The following is a 25,679-nucleotide window of genomic DNA, read 5'->3' as shown; positions in this document are numbered from 1 at the left end:
GCAAAGGACAACACTACGAATACATATTCATAGAAGAATCCCTAGTGTGCAAAGAGGCCATTCGGCCCATGGAGTCTGTACCAACTCTCCAGAGCATCCCACCCAGAACTTGAACCTTGCATTTACCATGGCTAATCCAGCTGGTCTACACATCCCTGGACACTATGGGCATTTATTATGGCCAATTCACCTAATCTGTACATCTCTGGACTGTTGGAGGAAACAGGAGACATAGAGAATGTCTGTGTACAGTTTGCGCATTCACCCAAGGCTGGAATCAAACCCGGGTCCCTAGCATTGTGCGCCAGCAGTACTGTCCACTGTGCACCTTTGCTTATATAGGAGACACACCCGATCACCTGGAGATGCTTGTTCATTGCCTCACTTGTTATACACCTCCCAGGCTCAAACATTGCTGTTGTGTGAAGTGATCAGCAACACATTTAAGGCAACTGAGACCACTGTTGCCATATTGAAACTTTTCTAAATGCAACCTTCACATTGCTGACATGTGATACAAACTGATTTGTGAGAGTTATTTCTGAGGGGCCTGACCATGATGACTCCTCTGATTGAATGGGCACTGGCACTGAATTTGTCTCCTTGTGGGGATAGAGCACCTGGGTTGAGGTCAAGGTGGCCCACCCCTTATGTCACCTTACCATTAGTGCTAAGGATCAATGGCTAAGGCAATGAAGTGTAGGTCTGTGCACGTATCCAGTAGACCCTGGTAATCTCCATGGCAATCACAAAACTGTCCATGGAGGCAGCCAGATGATTGCATACTTGCAGCAACTTGTTCCACATAGTGTAACTGTAGCCTCTGGGCTGTGAGGGCCATTGCCTTCCACAAACCTGTATGTTGCCCCTGTGTTGTCTTGTGCATGTGCATTGAGTCCCTGATTGCTAACCCTATTGGGTCCTCCTCTCTGAGCCTGAGTAGGTACCTAGTCCCCAGCAGTCCTTTGTCTGCCAGCAGCCAGTGGTATTCCTTCCTTGACCAGCTGCAGAGATATGCCGGCGATGTGCTCACCACTTGTGCTCCTGTCTTGAATCTGGCTAATGTACCCTCAGTGTCAGCATCTGAGCTAGTGGGGCGTAGAAGGCAGCCTCTCTGATGCTTCATCTGGGGCCTCTGAACTCTCTTCTTGAGAACTGCTATTGGGGATTACTTGACCACCCAGGTGGCCTGCTTGACCACCCAGACATGGACATTCTACTTATAACTGCAAGCCACAGAAGAGAAAAGGCATCAGGGTCAAGAGTTTTTGTGTGTAATAAATGAGTGACCAATGAGGTTCACGTGAGAGTTGGTCCCGGTCTCCTGAGATGACTTGGATTCCCTCCACATGTTGGACACCCCACCAACCACCTGGGTCTTCCTGACCTATTGTGGGCTGTAATTTTCCTGGAATCAGAGAGAGTAGGGAATGAGTGAGTTGGAAGTGGGTGGCACAGCCATTGGTTCGAGTGCATGGGGAATAAAGTGTCCTGAATGTATGAGAAGGCCGGGTTGAGGGCATGCAGTGTTAGTCTGGGAGGTTTGGTGGCAGTGGTGTGGGTGAAGCAAGTGAGGCTCAATGTCGCGTGCATCAGCAAGAGTGGTAGAATCTTGGTGGTGGATGGAGAGGATAGTGAGGACAGGACAGGTGTGTGGTACTAGAGAGAACATGGCAATTGCCCTGGAGGAGTGGACAATGTAATGGACATTTTGACGGCACTGCTGGACTTTCCTTCTGACGATTCAGGTTGCACTGACCTGGGTGACAACCTCTGACCAGATTGGCAGGGTCTTATGATGTGGCTCCCTCTGCTGGTCCTGCAAGAAGAGGACATCCTTCCTCTACACCACCCCATTGACCAGAACATCCAGGTCCCTGCCTGCAAAACACAATGCCAATTTTCCTTTGTTTGACATGTCTGGGGAAAGTATTATGAATGATGCAGGGTAGTTTCAGAATGCCAGTGCTAATTGGGGTGCACAAAAACATTTTAAAAAACCGTTGGAGGCACCAGGGATGACAATCCATTTTATGATATACAGTTATGCTGGCTATAACGACTGGGTAGAATTGGTGAGTATCAGACAAGATGGGCACCATAGGGGCATGACAGGAGTTAATGAGGCGAGTATGGGATGATGTGGTGAGAAGTCTTGCTCGGCCTCGAGGTGAACAAACCATGAAACACGACAAAATTGACACAGGCGAAATTTTGTAACATTCAACCCATAATCACTGTGTTGGCCGTGCCACTTATGTTTCCACAGGCAACTGACCTGACAAAGTCATTAATGCCAGTCCACTTCTCTTGCCATCTGCTAGTGTTGTGAGGGAGGAATGGAGTAAGCTACGTTCAAGGAAGTTGTGACCATTGTATCCTTCCTGGATTTACAAGAGTTTTTTTGTGCAAATAAAGAAAATATAAAGATTACTCTGAATTGGCAGATACACAGATTACTGGTGAAAAAGCAAGTGAGGCAGGTCCATTGCTTGCCTGCGCATTTGTTGACCAATTATTCAATGGAGTCTCACTGCAAATAATACGCCCTCAGTTAACTGGCCAATTCTATCCTTAAACCTACCTGGAGTGACTTAACAACTGCCTCCTCACCCCTAAATTTAGTAGTATCACAAACAACTGTACAGGCATTTCTGCTTGACTCCCTCAGGCATAACATATGCCGGTTGATATATTATGGTTACAAAAATATTATTTGCATGCACAAAATGAAAAATGTATAACATAATATGTATATATATTATTCACACACTATATATATCTTTATATACCATTATGTCTTTTTTGTTCTCTGGATAAAGTTGTTCTGAACTTTCAAAAAAATCAACAAATTCAAGATGTAACACTAAAATCAATTTTTTTAAAAAAATCATATCATCTATCAACATTTTTTATAAGGCTGGCAACAAGAGAAGTGGAACCTTTTCACATCCATAAAGTGTTTTTTTTATTCATTCATGGGATGTAGGTGTCGCTGGCTGGGCCAGCATTTATTGCTCATCCCCAATTGCCCTTGAGAAGGTGGTGATGAGTCACCTTCTTGAACTATGACGGGGCATGTGTGTGCAGATGTCTTTCCAGGCAGGCAGAATGTAAGTTGTAGACTTCGATAGATCATGTTGATCTGATTTTTAAATTTGTTTTCCAAATTTTTATATTTTTCAATGTACAATGATGTATAAATGTGCAAGTGCTTTTTGAAACACTACAAGTAACCTTTAGTCAGTGATACAGTGTAGTATTGTGTTTACAGCATTGTAAAGTCCTGCAAATATTTTCCCAGAGAAGCCAGTTCCTCTGTTGGCTGGAGCTTCAGTCATTGAATTGGGCTTTGTTCACTTCACTTTTTATTTTTCTGATAATGCTTTTGTTCCTCCCAACTGGCTACAGTCCATATAGATCTTGGTAAAATCCTTCCTTTCTTCTATTTGGGTCCACCCTGAGCTAAACTTTAATCAGTGTTCCCAGGCTGCACTGATATGTCGAGAGTAATTCTCAGCTAGCTCTGACCCCACATGCACTGTACTGCAGTCTTTCAAAGCCAATTCAAATCCAACCTGAATTGTCTCCATCCTGATTGATTCATGGCAGGTTCACCCTCCACTCTAAGCATCTGATCACCCCATAATGGTTTCCTAAGGCCATTTTACTTCGAGATTTCTCAAACTGGTTACAAAGTTTGATGCTTCTTCTATATTTGACAGTGGTACTTATAATACTGGAAAATTAATCAGGCTTGCTATGGGCAGCACTGTGGCACAGTAGTTAGCACTGCTACCTCACTAGCGCCAGGGACCCGATTCGATCCCAGCCTCGGATGACTGTTTGTGTGGAGTTTGTAGATTCTCTGTATCTATGTGGGTTTCCTCTGGGTGCTCCAGTTTCCTCCCACAGTCCAAAGATGTGCAGGTTGGGTAGATTGGCCATGCTAAATTGCCAATATTGTCTAGGGATGTGTAAGTTAGGTGATTAGCCTTGAAAAATGCAGTGTAACAGTGAGACGGTAGGGATGGTGGGTCTGGGTGGGATGCTTTTCGGAGGGTGAGTGTGGAATCAATGGGCCGAATGGCCTGTTCCACACTGTAGGAATTTCTGTGATTCTATGAAATAAGATAATGAGGACATGGCCAGAGAGAAAGCTGAGGTCGCACAGTAGGTTTATGACATGGATTGAAAGCAAGGGATTGTTGAGTAGAAATGGAGGGAATTATGTGTGAACAGGAATAAGAGGAAGAGTCAAGTAGTTTAATGAGGGACAGAAAAATATGTTCCAGCATAATTCAACTTATCTAAGGAGGCAAAATGTTGGGTATTTATTGTTCAGACTTCGCCCAAAAATGATTTTGAATAGTTTGATTATTTTGATGACATTCCATTCCTGACGATATCATACTAAGCAGCTCCAAAGAGATGAGAATTTTATTTTATTGAAATTGTTATGATCTGGAGTACACTGACTGAGTGTTGAAAACAGACTCAAAATAGTTGGACCTGTCAAGAGGCAGTTGAAAGTGTATTCAAAAGAAATATTTTCATGGTTATGACCTCCTCCAGTGCTACAAGAAACAAGGGCTTGCAATACATATTACGACTTTGTTCAGAGCTGGCACAGATACAATGGGCCAAATGGCCTCCTTAAGAGCTATAATCTTCTTGGAGAAAAGATAGCTGAAAATATATATAAAGAAAATATTTATTTCAAGGTTCAATTAGGTTCCGATGGTCACAACAGTTTCTAAGACATGCTATGGTCACGTTTGACCATATTCCGATTTCTCTAGCACATCGTTCACCATCTGGGAGCAGTTTTTTGGTTCTTTCAGCTCCACCTTTCTCGAGTATGGCTTTGCTTTGTTCTAGGCTAGTATTTGTTCTGTTCATTTGTTTTTCCATTTATAAAACTGGGCTAATGATTGGCCCTGGGATTAAAAAATAGATCTTGCATTCTGTCATGCAATTTCAGTTCTTCTAATCCCATAGACTGCTCAGTGGATCATATTTGTGCTCACCTTCACGTGTTCCTGCACAAAACCAAGATACCATAATTTCTTTTAATGAGCCTGTACTTTCTGTACTCCTACATTCCCTGTCTCACTCGAGTGTTCTTGCACCTATCTACGATGCTACTCCTAATGTGTCCATGTCCAAATTCATCCTACTCCTCCCATATTATAATAGACTAATGTGTTCCCACTCTGCAGTGTTCCTAGCTCTCATTCTGCAGTTTTCACCTCTTGCTGAACTAAAATCTGCTCCTGGCTTGCCCTCAGGATCAAGCCCCCTACTGTTATCGGATACCTAGCTCCTTTCAGTTGCTGTTTGAAACCATCCATGCTCCACTCCACTTCCAAAATAACTCAATCAGTACACCCACTGCTCATCTTACATTCCAATGCCCATATGCACCAAAATTTCTAAGCAAGAATTACCCATATAATCCTATGCATCAGTAATGGGAAAGATAGGAATTGTTAACAAGCTCCTTTTAACAAATCCAATCTGTCAAATGTAGGCTTTGAACTACCACACTGAGAATGGTCTTTTCTAAACAGGAGTAGACAATGTCCCTGCAAACCAAAGCTCCAGTGCTGGTTACATAGTGCAAACCTCCCATGCACTTGAGGAGACACATCAGTAATATTGCACATTTCTGAGAAGTGACCTTTCTACAAATTAATTACCTTAACACAGCAAATATGGAGGTGATCATTTGGGCATTCGCTAACTTTAAAATCAAATGCAACATCGGCAATACCATAAAACAAAACTGTGATAGAAGCTGAACATATCGTTACATCTACCTCAATTAAAATGGCATTTGGAATAGTGAACAGAATAAGTGATTTTAGACTCTCCAGCTAGCAAAAAAAATTATTCCCCCAATAATCTCTCCCAACCACCAGCTGTAAAGCAATATATTTTTCATACAATCCACTGATGTGCTCCAAGTTTAAGTGATGAGCATTTTTATTTAGTTCAGGGACATGGGTTTCACTAACTGGGCAGCATTTATAGCTCGTCACTAGTTGCCCTTAAAGGTGGTGGTGAGCTGCCTTCTTGAGTCTTTGCAGTCCATGTGCCTCAGGTAGACACACAAGGTGATTAAGGAGGGAGCTCCGAGACTTTGACCCAGTAACAGAGAAGGAACGGTGATGTATTTTCAAGTCAGAATGATGAGTGGCTCAGAAAGGAACTTTCAGATGGTGGTGTTCCCATTATCTACTCTTTGTTTTTCAAGATCGTAATGGTCATGGATTCAGATGGTGTTTTCCAAGGATCTTTGGTGAATCTTTGCAAGCATCTTGTAGAGGATACACACTGCTACTACTGAGCATTGGGGTGGTGAAAGGATTAAATGTTTATGGATGTGGTGCCAATGAAGTGGGCTGCTTTATCCTGGATGGTGTCAAGCTTCAAGTATTGTTGGAGCAGCACTCATCCAGGCAAGTAGGGAGTATTCCATCACACACCTGACTTGTGCCTTGCAGATAGTGGACAGGCTTTGGGGAGTCAGGAGGTGGGTTATTTACTGCAGGAATCCTCACTTTTGACCTGCTCTTTGTAGCCACTGTATTGATATGGCTAGCAGTTCAACTTCCTCAGCATTGATAATGGGGATTTCAGTTGTGGTTATATCATTGAATGTCAATGGTCGATGGGAAGATTCTCTCTTTTGAGATGGTTATTGCATATTATTTATGTGATGTGAATGTTACTTGCCACTTTCAGTCCAAGCCTGGATATTGTCAAGGTTTTGCTGCACATAAACATGCACTGCTTCAGTATCTTATGAATCATGAAAGGCAATCATTGGTGGACACCCTCACTTCTGACCGTATGATGGAAGGGAGGATACTGATGAAGCAGCTAAAGGTGGTTGGGCCCAGGACACCATCCTGAAGAACTTCCGCAGAATTGTTCTGAAGTTGAGATGACTGACCTTCATCAACAATAACCATCTTTCTTTGTGCCAGACATGATTCCATTGAACAGGGAGTTTCTCCCTGAATGCCGTTGACTCCAGTTTTGCAAGGGTTGCTCAATGCCACACACAGTCAAATGCAGCTTTGATATCAAGGACTGTCCCTCCCTCCTTACTTCTGAAATTCAGCACTTTTGTCCATGCTTGAACCAGGGCTGTAATGAGGTCAGGAGCCAACCTGTGAGCAAGTGTTGCTTGATGGCACTTTTGAAATCACTTTCCATCACTTTGAGGATCAAGAATAGACTGATGAGGCAGTAATTGGCTGGGTTGGATTTGTCCTACTTTTTGTGTACGGGAAATTCCTGGGCAATTTTTCCATTTTGCCAAGTATATGCCAGTGTTATAGTTGTATTGGAACAGCTTCGCTAGGGATGTGGCACGTTCTGCAGCAAAATCTCCAGTACTATTGCTGGAATGTTTGCAGTATCCAGTGCCTCCAACCATTTCTTGATGAACTGAATCAAATTGGCTGAAAGTTGGTTTCTATGATGCTGGGGACTCTAGAGGAGTCAAGATGGATCATCTACTTGGCACTGCTGTCTGAAGATTGTTATGAATGCAAATTTTGAGAAGATTTGTAGCTCAGGTTTTGTTGGGCCGAAGGGCCTGTTTCCACACTGTAAAGTAATCTAATCTAATCTAATCTACTTGGCACTGCTGTCTGAAGATTGTTATGAATGCAAATTTTGAGAAGATTTGTAGCTCAGGTTGAGGTTCAGTTATAAGTTTGCTCGCTGAGTTGGTAGGTTTGTTCTCAGACGTTTCATCACCATGCTAGTTAACATGATTAGTGAGCTTCCGTTGAAGCGCTGGTGTTCTGTCCCGCTTTCTGTTTATGTGTGTTGGTCTGTTAAGGTGGGTGATATCATTTCTGGCTCTTTTTCTGAGAGGTTGGTAAATGGGGTCCAAATTGGTGTGTTTATTGATGGAGTTCTGGTTTGAATGCCAGGCCTCTAGGAATTCCGTGCAGTCCTTGCAGGGTATTTTGAATGTAACAACAACAAATTCCCCTTCCTAGATATCACAGTAGAACGAACAGTCAATTGAGAGCTGCAGACCAGCATCTACAGGAAAGCAACACACACAGACCAGATACTCAACCACAGGAGTAATCATCACAACACCCACAAATGGAGCTGCATCAGGACATTATATAAATGAACCACAACACACTGTAGCACCCAAGAACTACGAGCAGCAGAAGAAAAATACCTATACAACGTATTCAAGAACAACGGGTACCCAATAAACACAGTCCGCCAATTCTTCAACAACAAACCCAAACAAGAAAACACAACACGCCCAGAGACTCTAGCCACGCTACCATACATCAAAGACATCTCTGAGATGTCGACCAGATTACTCTGACCTCTTGGCATCATGGTAACCCACAAACCTACCAACACACTGAAACAGCTCCTGATGAAACTAAAGGACCCTGCACCAACAATCAGTAAAACGAATGTCATTTACAAAATACCCTGCAAAGACTGCAACATACACTACCTCAAACAGGCAGAAAACTAGCCACCAGGATACACGAGCACCTATGAGCCATCAAAAGACATGACCTACTATCACTAGTATCCTTGCACACAGATGAAAAAGGACATCACTTCAACTGGGACAATACATCCATCCTCGGACAGGCTAAACAGAGACATGCACAGAAATTCCAAGAGGTCTGACATTCAAACCGGAACTCCATCAATAAACAGATCAATTTTGACCCCATTTCCCAACCTCTGATAAAAAGAACCAGAAATGATATCACTCACCTTGACAGACCAAGACACACAAATAGAAAGTGGGACAGAACACCAGCGCTTCAGCGGAGGCTCACTGATGATGTTCCCATGCTAGGTAACAAAACGTCTGAGAACAAACTATAGGCCCCCCAATAGCAGCAGAGATGTGGAGAAACAGATTGGGAAACAGATTTTGGAAAGGTGCAGAAGCCACAAGGCTCACTGATGATGTTCCCATGCTAGGTAACAAAACGTCTGAGAACAAACCTACCAGCTCAGCAAGCAAACTTACAACCACTATTGTGAATGCTTTCAGCCTTATCTTTTGCACTGATGTGTTGAGCTCCCCCATCATTGAGGATGGAGTTATTTGTGGAGCTGCCACCTCCAGTGAGTTGTTTAATTGTCCACCATTCATAACTAGATAGAGCAGTTCTGCAGAGCTTCGATCTGATCTTTTGGTTGTAGAGTCACTTAGCGCTGCCTTTCACTTGCTTCTAATGCTGTTTGGCAAGCAAGTACTCCTAACTTGTAAATTCACCAGGGCAACACTTCATTTTTAAGTGTATTTGTGTGTTGCTCCCGCCATGACGTCTACACTCTTTTTATGGCATAAACCATATGATCGCAATGGCATTGGAAAAGGAGAAAAATAGTGAAGAGGAAAAGTCAATTAAAAATGAGTTTTCAATCTAATGGACATCACAATGAGAAAGTTTTATGAAAGTTAGAAGAGAGCAAAGAGGATGCAAAAAAGTAATGGACATCCACTCCAAGCATGACATAAATAGAACTGGAGATTTGGAAACAAGCAGAGCTCAATTGTTGAATTAAGTTAAAAATCACACTACACCAGATTATAGTCCGACAGCTTTATTTGGAAGTACCAGCTGTCAGAGCGCTGCTCCTTCATCAGGTAACTAGTGGGACTGGATCATAAGACACAGAATTCGTAGCAAAAGATCACAGTGTCGTGCAATTAAAATATTCAGTATATCGTTTTAATTGCAAGACACTGTGATCGTCTGCTATAAGTTTTGTGTCTTGCGAGCCTTCTCCACTAGTTACCTGAAGGAGCAGCGCTCTGAAAGCTCTGCTTCCAAACAAACCTGTCCGACTATAACCTTGTGCTTTGTGACTTTTTAAACTTTGTCCACCCCATCCACAACATTGTTGAATTAGGCCGAGAATTCAGGGTTAAAATTGATTCATCATGTGGAGGGAAATTTCTGGACAGTTAATTCCTTCCTACTCCTCCCCAGAGTGAGTTGCACGTGACACAACCTGAGCCCATGTCTGCTTTGGAATTCAGTTATTTATGTCTGCCAGATGATTCCCCCAGTATTGTCCTGTAGAGGTCTCTGGAAGCAGGAATCCAAATATATCCGATGATAATGGCTCCCAGCTGCAACTGGCTGTTGGGAAAGAACAGAAGTCAAGAAGCCACAGCCTGATTCTTGCTTGTAATTATGTAAAGGCTTACCTGCATCCTGCACTCAGGTCCTGCAAAATATACATGCCTGTGCACAAGATTCTATCTATTTTGAGGCAAATAGCAAGATGTGACAGAGTCCCGTTTTAGCTGTTACATTGTACTTCCATTTTATGATATTCCTTAAGCTCCACTTCCATCCCATGAACAATAAAATCCAATATGTCAGATTATTTAGCTCTGCAGAACTAAACTTCACAGATTGCGTGGCAAAAGAAAATCAATCTTTTATTTACTGATGTACATTTACACAGATTAGCAATAAGCTCCAAACGTGCTACCTGACATTATGGTCATGTTATTCTGAATGTTTCAAATAATTGTGAGCTGTGGTAAAAGAGATCAGCAAATCTTTATAATGTTTTGGGATAATAATCTAGTCAGTACATTTGAAAGTGTAAAAGCTATACTTTTAAAAAAATTCTCATTTCTGACCCATAGGTGCATCTGGCAATATGGAAATTTGCCTCCTTAAATAGCTATTACATTCTGATTGACGTCACAATATCGTTTAGATGCTTCCTCATAGGAAGTCTATGAACACATAAGTGTACAAAAAGGGAGGAAAAGGAAATGGCACGGCTATGAACAAGAATTTCCAATGCTTTCTCCACCCCAGCCACTTAATTCCCCTGGAGAGGTGAAAATGAGAAGATTAAAGAAAAAGGTCTGGTAAATTTATGAAAAGTTCTGGAAATTACTCTGACTTCGTGAAAATGTTTGCCACTACACTGCTAGTTGTACAGCATAAAACCTACTCTCTCATAAAATGCTTTCGAAGGTTTAAATGAAATTTATGCTTAAATGTTGTTTGGAACAACCTGTTCACTATGAATACTTCCTCACACCAAATCTAATATTGTTGATGCATTTTATATGCAAGCTTTCTAACTAAAAAAAACACCCTCTATAATAAGTTAGCACGATCTTTATCCTTTCTATTTAAAAATGCCTCAAACAAGTCTTCATTGAATAGTTTCATACAACCTGTTCTTGCAATAAAACGAAAAATACCATTTTTTTTCTTTTAAAGCCTTTTATGAAGCTAAGCAGCTGCTTCTCTAGAGATTTTCCAACAATATCCACAATTACGCTCAGTTTTTATCTTATGATATGTTTATTTGAACAATGTACTAGATTCCAAACTTGCTATGCATTACTCAAGACAACAAGAAAAGAAGTTGAAGAAATGCTTCAAAGGTTCAACAACTCATCTAAGTGCTATTTATATCTGGCTTCAAACAGTCTGGAATAATATCACACCGGGTTTGGATCTACGAAAATTTCGTAGATGCTGGAAATGTCCCACCAACTGCCAATGTGAAAAAAAATACAGTTCAAGAAAGGAGATTGACAGCAAATAGCAAATTATAGGCCAGTCAGCCTAGTTAGTGTCATTAGGAAAATGCTTCAATTAATTTGAAAGGAAGTAGTACCTTCCAAATCCATGACCACGTCCGTCTAGAACAAGGGCAGCAGATACTACCAAAATCCCCTCCAAGCCACTCACATTTGGAAATATATCGTGGTTCCTTCACCTAGGTCGGAGTCCTGGAATTCCCTCCGTAATTTCATTGTGGATCAATCCACAGCAGGTGGACTGCAGTGTTTCAAGAAGGCAGCTTACCACATCTTCCCAAGGGCAACTAGGGACAGGTAATAAATGCTGGCCAGCCAGCAATGCCCACATCCCACAAAATAGTTTTTTTTAAAGCAGAACATTTAGAAAATCATAATGCAACTCAGCAAAGCCAGTCTGATATTATGAATGGAAAATAATGTCTAATGAATTTATGAGAGTTCTTTGAGATTGTAAATGGAAAATGCACTGGCAGATAAAGAGTAATATGCAGATGTGCCACATTTGGATTTCTAAAAGCATTTGATAAAGACCCACAGCTCATTGTGTTGTGGGTAATTCGCATGGACAGAGGGATGGCTAACAAGAAATAGTGAGCCAGATAGTGGAGTGATGTAGTGCTGGGGCTTCAACTATTCACAATCTATTTTAATAACTTGGATAAAGGACTTGAACATACACATAAATAAGTGGCAAGAGTAGGCCACTTAGCCCTTCAAGCCTGCTCTGCCATTCTGTAAAATCATGACTGAGTTGATTATTAACGCCAACTCTAGCTTCTGATATTGCTCATCCCTGATAGATTTTTAATTACCAAGGGAATAAGAAATCTATCAACCTCTTCCGTAAAAATATTTAAAGATTCTGCATCCACTGCCTTTTGGAGAGGGCAAATCCAAACACACTCAATCCTCTGACAGAATAAATGTTTCCTCATTTCTGCTCTAAATGGACGATCCCTTATTTTTAAACTATGACCCAAGTCCTAGTATATTATAGCCTTCTTTCCATCATTCTTTAATAGAATGTGGGCACTATTGGCAAAGCCAGAATTCATTGCCCATCCCTAAATGTATTTGAACAAAGTGCTTTGCTGGGCCATTTAGAGAGCAGTTAAGAGTCAATCATTTTGCTGTGTGTGGGTCTAGACTAGCATGTGGCCAGATCAAGAAATGTTGGCAGATTTCCACCTCTAAAGGACATTAATGAAGCTTATGATTTTTAAAAACACACAGCGATAGTTTTGTGGTCAGCCTTTCAATGACAAGCTTTCAATTCAAATTATTAATTGAATTTAGATTCCATCAGCTGCCATAATTCCATATCCACAGAGTATTAGCCACAGCTTCTGGATTACTAGTTTGGTGATATTACCATTACACCACCTTAGATTCTCCCAATTTTGCTTACAATACAAAGATGGATAGAAAAGGAGAACACACATGGAATCTACAAAGGAATAAGGACAGGATTAATACAATGGCCTAGTGATATTATCGATAGACTATTAATCTAGAGATTCTGGGAGCCAGTTTCAAATCCTGCCATGGCAGCTGGTGGAATTTGAATCCAATAAATATTTGGAATTAGGAGTCTAATGATGACCATGTTGTGTAGTGATGACTGTTAATGATTGTCAGGGAAAAACCCATCTGTTTCATTAATGTCTTTTAGGGAAGAAAATTGCCATCCTTACCTGGTCTGGCCTACATGTGACTCCAGACGCACAGCAAAGTGGTTGACACTTCACTGTACTCTAGGTAATTAACAATGGGTAATAAATGCTGGCTTGGCCAGTGACACCCATAACCCACGAATGATTGAAAAAACATAAGTGGGAAGACATTGGCAGATCAAGTATAATATGAGAAAATATTAGGTTATCCACTTCAGTTGGAAGACTAGCAAAGTGGGATATTTAAATGGAAAGACACTGCCAAATGGTGCACAATAAAGGAGTCTAAGGGGTTCTTGTACATGAATCATTAAAACATTAATATTCTGGTTAGAAAGTAGTTGGGAAGTAAAATGGAATTTTGGCCTTTATTGCTAGGTGAAAGGAGTATAAAAATTAGGAAGCCTTTTGTAGTAATTGGAACCATGCCCAGGTGGATTGGCCCAGGTTAACAACCCCAATCAGGGAGCCCTTGCTGGCAGATATAAACAAGAGATTCAGAAGGTCTCATCAGTCTAGGGATTGGCTTTGTGCTAGCTGCTCAGAGTCCACGTACTGTGCACATGTAAATAAAGTGTGACTTAGTGATAGGGTACTGGTCTCTGCAGTTATTTCAACTTTTTAACCTGTAAAGGGTATTGGTGCGACAATTGTATCTCCTTACTTAATTTCATTGAACCACAATTCAGGAAAAGTTCTCTCGATTTATTACTAAATGAAGAGGTTATCTTATGATGAAAGGTTGAGCAAGTCACGCCTATATTCATTGAAATTCGGAAGAATGAAAGATGATCTTATTGAAGCATATAAGATTCTGAGGGGAATTAACAGTTCAGATGCTGAGAGGACATTTCCCTAATAGGGGAATTTAGAACCAAGCTTAATAGTTTCATAATCATCTTTTCTTTAATAAAAGGATTTCTTCTTTCAAAGTGAGAAGTGTAGGCCAAATCATTGATCATATTCAAGGTTGAACGAGAGAAATATTTCATCCAACAGGGAGTCAAAGGTAATTGGGTGGGTGTGTGTGCTTGTGTGAAAAGATAGGATATTAGAGTTAGAGCCGCAATCAGATCTGTAAGGTCTTATTAAATGATAGAACAAGTTCCAAGGGTCACATTGTCTATTCATGCTCCTATTTCTTTAGTTCCTACTCGCATTGAACCTTGCATCACTTGGTTTGTGTGAACTTGGAACTCAGATCAGGGTCCATGTGAAATGTAATATCTCTTTTTCATCATTGCAAATTGAAACCACTTCACTTTGACAGGAAAATAGTAAGAAAGCTGAAACTTTATTTACATATTTACACCAGGTTTCTCTTGGAGAGGTTACTGATAAATCTGTTAGGATTATTTTGAGGTGGTAACAAGCAAGTTAGACAAAGGAAAGCCAGTGGATATGATCAATTTGGATTTCTAGAAGACTTTTGACAGTTGAGAAAGCTGCTAAATAAGATAAGAGCCAATAGTGTTTTGGACAAGTTACTGGCATGGATAGAGGACTGGCTAAGTGGCAGAAGGCAGAGAGTAAGGATAAGGGTTTTTTTCTCAGAATGGTAGTTGGTCACGAGTGGAGTTCCAAAGAGGTCCATCTTGGGACTACAACTATTCATGTTATATATAAATAAACTGAACAAAGGAACATTGTTGCTAAATTTACAGACAATACAATGTTAGGTGGAGGCATAGGTAGTGTTGAGGAAAAAGGGAGGCTACACAAGGACTTGGACAGGATAGAGTGGGAAAAGTAGCAGTAGATGGAACACAATGTAGGAAAGTATGAGGTTATGCAATTTGGTAGGGACTATATGGTGTAGACCATTTTCTAAATGGAGAAAGGCTTTGGAAATCTGAAGTCTTAGTTCAGGAGTCTTTTAAGATTAACATGCAGGTTCAATTGTCAGTTACGAAGGCAAATGCAGTGTAAGCATTCATTTTACAAGGGCTAGAATGAACAGTAGAGATGTACTGCTGGGGCTGTATAAGGCTCTGGTCAGATTGCATTTGGAATATCGCGAGCAGTCTTGGGCTACATATCTAAGGAAGGATGTGCTGGAGTTGGAAGGGATCCAGAGGTTTACAAGAATGATCCTGTGGATGAAAGGCTTGTCCTATGAGGAACAGTTAAGCACTCTGGGTCTGCACTCGATGGGGTTTGGAAGATGAGGGTGGATATGATTGAAACTTACACAATAGTAGGAGACCTGGATACAGTGGAGGTGGAGAAAGATGTTTCCACTAGTAGAAAAGACTCGGACCTGAGGGCATAGCCTCAGAGTTTAGGGATGACCGTTGGAATTGAGATGAGGAAGAAATTCTTCAGCTGGACAATGGTTAATCTGAGGAATTTACTGCCACAGATACTGTGGAGGCCAAGTTACTTAATGCATTTAAGAAGAGCAGAGGTTCTTGATTGGTAAGGGAATCAAAGATTATGAGAAGGCAGAAGAATGGAGTTGAAAAACTTATTAGTCATGATTAAATGGTAGAGCAGACTTGATGGGCGAAATGACCTAATTCTGCTCTTATGTGTTATGATCTAATGGTCTTAACACAGGAATAAGAACAGAAGAACATTGGACCAATCAGCCCGTTGAGCCTAATCTACCAGTTTGATCATTATTCACATGTAACTTGACAAGAGCAACACTGGCTTATTCTGCACATCTGCAACTCTGTGAACAATATCTTATATTTCTGATTCTGGTTTAACAAATTAAATTTTGTTGCTCATTAAGAGTGAAGTGGAATTTAAAATTGAGATGCTTTGTTATGGTTGGGTACTGTATTGGTGAGGTTACATGTGGACTACTGTGCACAGTTTTGGTCTCCTTCTTTAAGAAAATATGTATATACATCAGAGGTAGGTCAGCGAAGGTTCACATGACTGATACCTGGAATGGGGAAGCTCAGTTATGAGTAAGGGTTGACAATTTGGAAGTTTAGAAGAATGAAAGGTAGACATATTGAAACAGTATTTTGAGGGGATTTGACATAGTGGATGTAGAAAGAATATTTCCTTTATCAGGGAACCTAGAACGAGGGAACAGTTTATAAATAAGGGGTAAACCATCTAACGCAGTTGAACAGAATGCTTTTCTCTTGGAGGATTAAGAGTCTTTGAAACTTTCTTCCCCAGAGTGATGGAGGCAGCATCGTTGAATATTTTTAAGGCAGAGTTAGATAAATTCTTCTCAAGCAAGGGAATGAAAGATGATAGAGAAGATAGGAAAATTAAGGGGTCATGACGAGTGCAGCCATGATCTTATTAAGTGGTGCAACATGCTCAAAGGGACAAATCAATTTTGCATTTTTTTCAAGTTTATTAATTTTATACGAATATGTTCCTGTAACATATTACTAAATTATCAAAATTACCTACATCTGACTATTGTAAAATACCTGCATCTAATCTTCTCTGTATTATTCATATAAATGGAATGCAAACTGGTTTCTTGGAGCTTCTGTTCTAGAGTTAAACCTTCAGGTTGTGAAATTGTTCTTTCTTTTTATCTCTCTCCAATATACCAATATACTTTTGAAGGTAGGTTGACCAAAGTAAGACAATATTTTAAATGTGAATTTATTAATTCATTATACAGTCTTAACAGTCTAAATAATCCATTCCTTTGAGATCAAAGTACCTGAGTGATGTTATTGATAACAAAGTTGTATTTCCAAATCTATCTCAGTCTTCTACTCCATCACACGCATAGCTAGCATGAAAGTAATGAGTAATAAGCTGTTGGAGTGCTCTCTTGAAGAGCATACATTCTTCTTTTAATTTTATCCATTTAATAACTTGATGCCCGACACAAAATCAGTTTAGAATTTCATTCGTCACTTCAGGTTACTTGTAAAACAAACTTTGAAGCAAATAAGTAAACACATTTTCTTTGAGCTGTAAAGTTAAACTCAACAAATAGATTTCAAAACCTTCATCTCATTTCCTTCCACTAATTTTAACATTCATGTTAAGAGCTAAGGTCAAACATAGCAGCACATTGCAAACTGTCATTTTTATTTATAGATCCATTCAAATAATAACATGGCATTCTCAATTTTCTAAGATCCATTGTTCTAATCTAATCTGTCGAAAAGTAATTTTGAAGGTTTGGAATGTACTTATCCAAATCAGGATTGCATTTAATAAGTAATAAAAAGCTCCATAGTAAATGCTGAAAATACTGGGAATGCATTTTTCTTCAAGGCTTAATCTATCAAAGTAAATATATTCATAAATAATCATCAGATTTTTAAAACATTTCTAAGTACCCTAGTATGTTTTATCTAAGTTTCAAAGGGAAAGGTTAAATCTGTATGCTGAAACCCCAAACGAACACATTAATTTACCTGAAGGATGTAGTATGGAATGTTAAACAACATGCTTTGTAAAATATATTGCATTCATCACAGCAAAGCAAAGTCTATAATTATAAGTCAGGTAGGCACATTTTTAACAGATATTTATGCATATTTAAACGATGATATACCATACAGTATAATGAATTGTTTTGTGATTCACCATATAAAATAATCTGAAATTCTGATTGTACATTTTGTGGAACAAATATTCATAATGATGTCAAGGTCACATTTAAACAAGTGGGCATTGAGAAGCCCCAGCAAAACTGGAGTCGATGGGAATTGAGGGGAAAGGACTCCATTGGTTGGAACCATATCTCGCGCAAAGGAAGATGCTTGTGGTTGTTGATCAGTCATCTCCATTCTAGGACACTCCTGCAGGTGTTTGTCAGGGCTGTGCCCTAGGCTCAACCATCTATAGCTGCTTCAACAATGACCATCTTTCCATCATAGGCTCAGAAACATGAACGTTCACTGATGATTGCATAATATTCAGCACCAGTCATGATAACGAAGCAGTCCATGTGCAAATGTAGCAGAACCTGAACAACTACCATTCATGCCACACAAGTGCCTGGCAGTGCCCAAGAGAATCTAACCATTGCCCATTGACATTTAATTGCATTACCGTCACTGAACTCCCAGTATTAACATCCTGGTAGATGCCATTAATGAGAAACTGAACTGGATCAGCCATATAAGTAGAGTGGATGCAAGAGCAGATGAGAGGTTAGGAATCCTGCAGCGAGTAACTCATCTCCTGACTACCCAAAGCCTGTCCACCATCTGTATGACACAAGTCAGGAGTCAGCCATTTGTCCGGATGAGTGTTGTTCCAACAACATTCCAGAAGCTTCACACCATCCAGGACAAAGCAGCCAGCTTTATTGGCACTATGTCCACCTCTTCCACCACCAACACTCAGCAGGAGCAGTATATACCATCTACAAGATGCACTGTAGAACTTCACTAAGGCTGCTTAGACAGCACCTTCCAAACTACTACCAAGGACAAGAACAATACAGCACGGAAACAGGTTTCTCAGCCCACCAAGACTGCATGACACATGATGCCTTTCTAAAGACATTTTGCCTCCAAGTGGTCCATATCCCTCTAATCCCTGCCTATTCATATATTTATCAAAATGTCTCTTAAACATTGTTATTGTATCCGCTGCCACCACCTCTTCTGGCAACACATTCCAGGCACTTAACACTCTGTGTAAAAACAACTTGCCTTTCACATCACCTTTAAACTTTACTTTAAATCTATGCCCTCCAGTAATTGACATTTCAACCCTGGGAAAAAGACTCCAGCTATCCATACCTTTCATAATTTTGTAAACTTCTACCAGGTCATCCCCTACTCTTTGACATTCAAATGAAAACAAACTATGTTGGTTCAATCTCTCCTCCAAACCAGGCAATATCCTGGTAAACCATTTCTGTACCCTTTCCAAAGCTTCCACATCCTTCTGGTAGTGTGACGACTAGAACTATACACAATATTCCAAACTAACTAAAGTTCTCTATAGCTGCACCATGACTTGCCAATTTTTCTACTCTATGCACCGACTGATGAAGTCTAATATTCCATATTCCTTCTTGACCATCTTAACTTATTGTTTTGCCACTTTCAGGGACCTATGGATCTGTGCATCCTGATCCCTCTGCATGCTGATGCTACTCAGGGTTCTGTCATTTAGTGTATACATCCTTCTTGGGGAAATACATCACCTCACATTTGTCCACATTAAAATACATTTGCCACTTCTTTGCCCAAATTTCCAGCCTAACTATATCCTGTTGTATCCTCTGGCAATATTCCTTCTTTTCACAGCTTCTCCAATCGCTGTGTCATCTGCAAATTGCTAATCATGCCAACTACATTCTCCTCCAAATCGTTGATATATATTACAAACAGCAAGGGTCCCAGCACTGATCCCTGCCGAACACCACTCATCACAGATCTCCGGTCAGGAAAACACTCTTCTACCACTAGTCTATTTTCTATAACAAAGCCAGTTCTGTATCCATCTTACCAGCTTGCTGCGGATCCCATGTGACTTCAGTTTTTATATCAGCCTGCCATCAGGTACCTTGTCAAATGCCGTATTAAAGTCTGTGTCAATAACATCCACTGCCCTTCCCTAGTCAATTATTTTCGTCACTTTCTCAAAATCCTTAGATCCATGACTTTACCTGCTCAAAGCCATGCTACCGATTGCTAATTCCATTCTTTTCCAAATGTGAGTAAATTCTACCTCCAAGAATCTTCTCCAATAATTTCCCTACCACTGATGTAAGGTTCACCAACCTGTAATTTCCCAGGTGATCCTTATTGTCCTTCTTAAACAAAGGAACAGCATTGACTATTCTGTAGTCATCTGGGACCTTTCCTGTGATTAAAGAGGATACAAGGATTTCATACAAGGCCCCAGCAATCCTTACCTGCCTCCCTCAACATTCTGCAATAGATCCTAACAACTCCTGGGGACTTGTCTATCTTAATCCTTTTCAAAATACCCAACACCTCTTTTAATTTTATAATGACATACCCTAGAATATCAACATACCCTTCCCGAAAGTCACCATCCACCATGTCCTTCTGTTTTGTGAATATTGCTGCAGAGTATTTGTTAAGGACCTCACCCAAGTCTGCTGGCTGCACGAATAAATTCCCTCCTTTATCCTTGAGATTATCAATTCTTTCCCTAGCTACCTTCTAGCTCCTGATATACATATAAACCACCTTGGGATTTTTCTTAATCCTGCTTGCCAAAGACATTTCATGGCCCATTTTAGCCCTCTTAATTCCTTGTTTGAGTTCTTTCCGGCTACCGTTGTATTTTTGAGGGCTCTGTCTGTTTTCAGTTTCCTAAACTTTATGTATGCCATTTTTTGACTCAGTTCTCAATTTCTCTTGTCATCCAAGTTTCCTGAATCTTGCCATCCTAATCTTTCATTTTCACAGGAACATGCTGATTCAGAACATTATCAACTAGCCTTTAAAAGATTCCCAGATGCAGATTTACCCTCAAACAGTGTCGCCGATCTACATTCCCCAGTCCCGGCCTAATATTGTCTTAGTTAGCCTTCCCTCAATTTAGTACTTTCACCTGATAATCACTCTTATTTTTATCCATAACAAAGCTTATGAGAATTATGGTCACTGTTCCCAAAAAAATACTCCCCCACTGATACTTTGATCACCTAGCTGGGCTAATTCTCCAATATCAGGTCTAGTGTGGCCCCTTACCTTGTTAGATAATTTACATTTTTTTTTAAAACTGTCCTGGACACACGTAACAATTTTCCCCAGTCCATTCAAGTCCCTGGTACCAAGCCAGTCCCAGTCAATGTCAGGGAAGTTAAAATCACCCACCACAACCTGATGGTTTTACTCTTTTCCGTAATCTGTACAAATCTCTGCTCCTCTGTTGGTTGTTGGGAGGCGTATAGTATAATTCCATCAAAATGATTGCCCCTTTCCTATTCTTGAGCTGTACACATATGGCCTTGCTGGATAAGCCCTCTCCACCCCTCCCTCATAAAGCTGTGCTGTTTTCCCTAATCAGTAACATAATTCCCCCACCTCTTTTACATCCCTCTCTATCTCATCTTGAACATCTACATACCAGAGTGTTAAGCTGCCTGTCTTGTGCCTTTGACAAACAGGTCTCTGCAATAGTTATGACGTTACATGAATTGATTCAAGTTCTAAACTCATCTGCCTAACCTGTTACACTACGCTCATTAAAACAAATACATCTCAGACTGCCATTCCTGCTATTATCTCTCCCTGTCTGTTCTTCCTTATAGTCTTACTGACCTTAGTTACTTTACTTGCTGACTTATTCCTCCGGTTCCTGCATCTCCTGCAGCCCTACCAGAATAGTTGCAATCCTCCTGTGTGACAATAGCAAACCTCCACGACATGATATTGGTGTCGCTCCAGTTTAGGTGCAACCTTCCTCCTTGTACAGGTGCTATCTGCCCCAGAAGATATCCCAATGATTCACATACCTGAAGCCCTTCCTCCTACACCAGCTCTCTGGCCATGTATTTAGCTATACTATCTTCTTCTTCCTATCCTCACTAACGTGACACAGGATGTAATCCCGAGATTACAACCCGACAGGGTCTTCTTTTCAAAATTACCTAATTGCCTGAAGGCCCTTTGCAGGACCTCATTTTCCTTTGTGCCTGTGTTGTTAGTACAAATATGGATGACAATCTCTGGATGCTTACCCTGCCCCTTCAGAATATCCTGTGCTTGCTTGGTGACATCCTTGACCCTGGCACCAGGGAGACAAAACATCATCCTGAATACTTGCCTGCAGCCACAGAAACATCTATATCCCTGACTATAGAGTCCTCTATCACTACTTCTCACCTGCATGTTGCCCTCTGCGCTGTACAACACTGACAGTTGTGATGCCACAGATCTGGCTTTTGCTGCTACTTTCCCTTAACTGTACGCCTGTTTGGGAGGGGGACGCTGCAGGGGATTCCTGCACTGCCTGCCCACATTTACTGGTCTTCCTGGTGGTCCCCCAACTCATCTCTAAGTAGCCCCGATTGGTGGTGTGACCTGCTCACCAAATGCCCTGTCCACAACATTCTCCATAGCAAGTTCATCCGCAGCTCCAGGCGCTCCATGCAGCAGCTGGATATGCTTCCTGCATACATAGACACCACAGACACTGGAAGTGTCCCTGATTTCCCACATATTGCAAGAGAAGCATTCCATGGAGCTAAGTTCTCCGGCTATTTTGAACCTTATCAACAAAATCAACCTCATCAATTACAGACATTAATCCAGGAACTGATTACACATTTTTACCCACTAATCACCAAAGTCAGGTCTCTCATTCCCACTCTTTATTCCTGGCAAACTACAGGAAATTAAGTACTTTACCTTTCTCCAGACACTACTCAGTCTGCAAACCTCATTCCCAAGCAGCCTAGCTCTCTCATTTTGAGTGATGACATCATCTCCATAGTTCTATCCTTGGGTTCAGCTCCATGTTTGCTCTGACCATGCTGTTCAGGTATTTCTCCTGTTGGCACTATTTATCCCCAGATCCGCTCTCCTTTGCTTTGTTGCTGCTGCTGTTAAAACTCAGACTGAACTTAGTCCAGGCCACACTCCTCAGGTATTTATCCTGATGCCATCGATGCTGTTCATTCTCCTTCCCTTTTTCTGAAGTCATCTTTCAGACTTGGTTTCAGGGTTTATTGCCAGATGTAGCCTGTTACTTGTCGGATTCATGTTTATCAATTAAAGCACTGAGGACACATTTTCATTCTACTTACGAGGCTGCAGAAACATGGAAAAACCATTGCCTGCAAGTTTCCATCCAAACCACTTACCATCCTGACTTGGAAACATGTTGCCTTTCCTTCAGTGTTGCTTGGTGAATTTCCTCTTTAAAGGCATTGTGGGATACCCACAGCATATGGACGACAGCAGTAACACCTTCTCAAGGGCAATTAGGGATGATTAAGAAATGCTGACCCAATTAGAAATGTCATGTCCCATTGAATGATTTAAAAAGATTGACTTTCTTATATCCACATTGGCATAATGTCACCACTTTATATTTTGTGAGATCTTGCATCACAAAAAAGTTACTTTAAGTAGAATTGAGATGTTGAACTATCCAAAAAGGCAGTCAGCATAATCACCTCTGAATATAACTGTAGTAAACTCTTTTTCTATTCAGCAACCTAGGTCAGAGTTTTAAACTGCACAGGTGTAGAGAAAGATCAATGCAAGATATGCACATCATGTTCGAAATGTTAGGTATGGGGAAAAAGGAAGCAATTTAATGGGTTTCAGGGTTCATTGCCAGATGTTACTTTTTGGGTTCATGTTTGTCAATTAAAACACTGCTGAGGACACATTTTAATCCACTTTCAAGCAGTGAAACAAAATTCCTCAATTAAAAACTGAAAGAACTGTGGATGCTGTAAATCAGAAACAAAAACTGAAATTGCTGGAAAAGCTCAGCAGGTCAGGCAGCACCTGTGGAGAGAAATCAGATTTAACATTTCAGGTTGAGTGACCTTCCTCAGAAAGTTTCGGGTCACTCGCTCAACCAGAAACGCTAACTCTGATTTCTTTCCATAGATGCTGCCAGACCTGCTGAGCTTTTTCAGCAATTCTGTTTTTGTTTCTGATTTACAACATTCACAGTTATTTTGGTTTTTATATAGTAGTTAACCCACTGTCACAACTCTTCCAGGCATGCACACCTTGAAGTTCTACTCCACTCTCAAGCAAAAATCCTTACTTTAATTCTTTTGATATAGAAACATAGAAACTGGGAGCAGAAATGGGCCATTTGGCCCTTTGAGCCTGCTCTGCCATCCAAATTATATGGTTGATCCTCAATTTCAATGCCATATTCTCTTTAAAATCTGAAACAAAAACTTATCTCTTGGCAGGTTTTATGAGCATTTATTGTCCAGTCATAGTCCACTTGAAAAGATAGTGAAAAACATCCTTTTATATTCCAACTCTTCAGGTACTGAAAGTACTCTGACAGTGCCATGAGTAGTAATTTCAAGGAGTTTGTCCCAGCAATGTGCCGTTGATCTATGCTGTTAACCCCGTTAGCAAATCCATAATTACAACGAAGGTCAGTTGATTCTAATATCTTTATGGGAACAGAAATCAATATTGACTATCTTGGATGCCCAGTATATAAGGGAAGGAAAATCATGTAGGTGGGCCACCATCCTAAATCTCTGAATACAATGAACAATGTTTATAAGATGAGTGATGTATTGAAAAGAAGCACCAGTCACAAAACTTTGAGAACATCGTGCAAGTCTGGAGATTTCCAGGTGGAGAGGACTCATTAGTGCCCCTCATGGACCTCTAGATCTGCATCTTTCCAGCATCTTGCTCACTATGCATAAAGTTAATAATTGAACTTTATTAGTTAATGCCATCCTGGCCACCTTGCTTATGTAAACATTATACTTTCACCTGCTCCAAGTAAAACTGTAGGTGTTCCTTAGGAAGGAGATCCCACACTTCCAGGACACATTCAGTTTCCCCACCCCCAAACTGTGCTCCTTCATTCAATTTAGAATTAGATCAAATCCTTTTTTTAAATTCTAGAGAAAATAGGGACTGGCAATGACAAAGACATTGGTTGGACATTTATATTTGAATTAGTTGTTTCTCTGAAGGTTTGACTGTGACAATCGCATAGTCAAATAATTCAGTTGTGTACACAAGCTCAGTGGTTAGCACTGCTGCGTCACAGCTCCAAAGATCAGTGTTCGATTCCAGCCTCAGGTGACTGCCTCTGTGGAGTTTGCATATCCTCCCGTGTCCATGCAGGTTTCCGTCGGGTTCTCTGGTTTCCTCCCAAAGTCCAAAGATGTGCAGGTTAGGTGGATTGGTCAAGCTAAATTGATCATAGTGTGCAGGCTAGGTGGGTTAGCCGTGCGGAATGTTGGAAATACAGAGTAGGGAATGGATCTGGGTGGGATGCTCTTAAAAGGTCAGTGTGGGCTCGATAGGCCGAATGACCTGCTTTCACGCTGTAAGGATTCCATGAAACCAACCATTCTATGAATCTTGCTGAATCTATGGAAAGCAATAGTTTGCATTTAAATTGTACCTTTAAGGTGTGCCATAAAGCAGAAATGGACAAAGCTAAATGAGAATTTAGGACAGATGAACAAAGATGAAATTAACAAATTTAACCTATAACTTGAAAGAGTTGGGAAAGTGGAGATGTTTGGTAAGAGTATTCCAGAGTTTAGAACCTCAGTGGCTGAAGACATGGCTGTCAATGTTGGGCCAAGTAATCTAATTCAAGGAATATTAAATTCCAGATTATTTTTTTAGAGACAACTAAAATAGTGAAAATGGAAATAAAAAAGAATACTCGGCCAGGGATTTCTGTAATTTTAATTGGTAAATATAACTCCACATAGTGTCGGAGGAAAAGAAACCTTTAAAGCATTTCTGTTCTTAGTGTATCCAGTAGCCTATGCTAAAATTGAT

At 40.6% G+C, this 25,679-nt stretch overlaps 1 protein-coding gene and 1 long non-coding RNA gene across 5 annotated transcripts in view; one reads left to right on the top strand and one right to left on the bottom strand.

The window, feature by feature from the left end:
* rassf9 (Ras association domain family member 9) overlaps positions 1-25,679 on the top strand; it is a 60,162-nt gene that overhangs the window by 20,408 nt on the left and 14,075 nt on the right. Inside the window, exons 2-3 of one of the 4 annotated variants that reach the window (XM_043709696.1) lie at positions 2,270-3,113; positions 10,688-10,913. The exons of 1 other annotated variant lie outside the window; for it this stretch is intronic. The gene's annotated coding sequence lies outside the window, so the exon portion shown is untranslated. Of the gene's footprint in view, positions 1-2,269; positions 3,114-10,687; positions 10,914-13,349; positions 13,367-25,679 lie in introns of those variants that run through there. 2 more of the 4 variants (XM_043709695.1, XM_043709699.1) reach the window with 2 other exon arrangements.
* Positions 1-25,679, bottom strand: part of LOC122559749 — a 41,495-nt gene that overhangs the window by 12,955 nt on the left and 2,861 nt on the right. The window lies entirely within an intron of this gene.

This window comes from Chiloscyllium plagiosum, chromosome 19 (assembly GCF_004010195.1).
Source record: "Chiloscyllium plagiosum isolate BGI_BamShark_2017 chromosome 19, ASM401019v2, whole genome shotgun sequence".
NCBI lineage: Eukaryota > Metazoa > Chordata > Chondrichthyes > Orectolobiformes > Hemiscylliidae > Chiloscyllium > Chiloscyllium plagiosum.
Note: the sequence above shows the minus strand (reverse complement) of the source record. Positions and strands in the feature narration are given on the sequence as shown.